Consider the following 2,267-nt stretch of genomic DNA (forward strand, 5'->3'; position numbering starts at 1 on the left):
GGGGTCTCCACACAGACCCTCTCCTTAGGCTCAGCACAAGCTTGCCTGGATGGCCTTTGTCCCCCAAATACAAAGTCTGGTCCAGGGCCCCCCCACCAAGTCCTGACTCCCAATCCTTTGTACTCAGCTCAAGTGACAAGAAATGGCCAATAGTTTAGGTGGTGTTGGGTGCACAGGGAAATTTGCTTTTCTGGCCCATGCTGTAACGTTGCTGGCATTTTAAAGATCTCAGGGCTCTGAATCAAAAACAGTAGGATGCCGGGGACCCCAGCTGGCTTTCTGGAAACCTACCTCTGTGCCTTGCAGCCTTCCCATCCCACCAGCGCTGCTCAGAATCCCTCCAGGCCACAGACCCACAGTCTTGGGTCCCAGACAATGTGCCTTCAAAAAGTGATCCCGGTGGGGCAGTAGGACACACTGCAGATTCCAGCAAATCCCCCTCCCAGAAACTGAGGGTACCGCTGGATGAGCTGTCTGAAAACAGCCAGGTCAGGGTTCCAGGAAGACACCAGAAGCACAGGAGTCACTGAGGGACATCTGAAGGTCAGGTACGGGCAGTCAGAGCTTCCAGGCCTTTCTTCCCTAAAGCTCCTCATTCCTCAGCCTTTCTTCCCGTGATTCTGTTCGGTTTCTATCTGCCCCAACTGTTATCCATTGCCTAGGCAGCAGAGACTCACATATGCCTTTAATGTTTTGGACAATGAATGTCCACTTCAGTACATAGCCACTTCACTACTGGGAGAGTTGGTAGAAAGCAAAAAGTCACAGAGGACTCCAAGGGTCTGGACTTGGTGTTTCCCTCTCCTGAGATGGGGACACCTGTGGGATGAGCAGGTGGCCAGCTGGTGGGGGGTGGGCAGGGACCTGACGTGGACAGATGGGGTCGGTGAGGCCCAAGGTCCCCGGGGTATGTGCCTGGCATCTGGACTGAATAGGTCTTCAAAGCTGCAGATTGGCGGGGATCATCTTCAGGCGGAGGAGGAAGGTGAGGGGAGCAGAAGGGACTGAGGAGGCTTGGCTTAGACAGGAGAGGGCTGAGACACTCCTTTGGGGGGAAAGTGGGTCAGGTCCAGGCTCACAGGGACAGACCTTGAGGCCATTGGGCTATGTGAAATAAGCCAGTCCCTAAAGGACCAATACGGGAGGACCCCACTTGTGAGGGACAGAGAGCACTCCGATTCATAGAGGTGGAAGGAGCTTCTGGGTGCCGGGGCTGGGGAGTGGAAATGGGGGGTTAGTGTCTCCTGGGTAGAGGTTCAGTTTGGGAGAATGACAAAGTTGTGGCAGTGGATGGAGGTGGCAGGTGCAAAAGAGTGAACATACTTATTGCCACTGAATTGTACCCTGAAACGTGCTTAATGGTATCAGTTGTATGTCTATTACACAATAGGAAAGTAGTGAGTCAGGAGGACGGGGCCATCGAAAGTCCCAGGAAGGCCCAAGAGCAGGGATCCTGTATCTTAGTTCTCGCTCTCATGCTCTGCGCCTTGTTGGGTGTCTCAGCTCACAGTGGCATCACTAAATGCTTGCTAAGACACAGTGCAGGCAGATGGTCCAGAGAGAGTGCACAAACCATCTGTGGGCACTGAGGAATCCCAACGGCACATGCATCCACACTGAGTGAGTGCCCACATTTCACAAACACCAGCATAAATAGCCATTTAAAACGAAGGCAGACGCCACTATGGAAAACACTAGGGAGGTTCCTCAAAAAGTTGAAAAAAGAGCTACCTTATGACCGAGCAATTGCACCACTGGGTATTTACCCCAAAGATACAAATGTGGTGATCCAAAAGAGCACGTGCACCCCAATGTTTATAGCAACAATGTCCACAATAGCCAAATTATGGAAAGAGTCTAAATGTCCATCAACAGAAGAATGGATAAAGAAGATGTGGTGTGTGTATATATATATACAGAGAATATCATGCACCTATCAAAAAAATGAAATCTTGCCATTTGTAACGACGTGGATGGAACTACAGTGTATTATGTTGAACAAAATGAGTCACTCAGAGAAAGACAATTATCCTATGATCTCAGTGATATGAGGAATTTGAGGAACAAGACAGAGGATCATAGGTGAAGGGAGGGAAAAATGAAACAAGACGAAACCAGAGAGAGAGACAAACCATAAGAGACTCTTAATCTCAGGAAACAAACTGAGGGTTGCTGGAGTAGAGGGGGTTGGGAGGCGTGGGGTGACTGGGTGATGGACATTGGGGAGGGTATGTGCTATGGTGAGCACTGTGAATTGTATAAGACCG

The sequence above is a fragment of the Mirounga leonina genome, unplaced genomic scaffold (genome assembly GCF_011800145.1).
Source record: "Mirounga leonina isolate KUSES-001 unplaced genomic scaffold, KU_Mleo_1.0 Mir_101356, whole genome shotgun sequence".
Lineage (NCBI taxonomy): Eukaryota > Metazoa > Chordata > Mammalia > Carnivora > Phocidae > Mirounga > Mirounga leonina.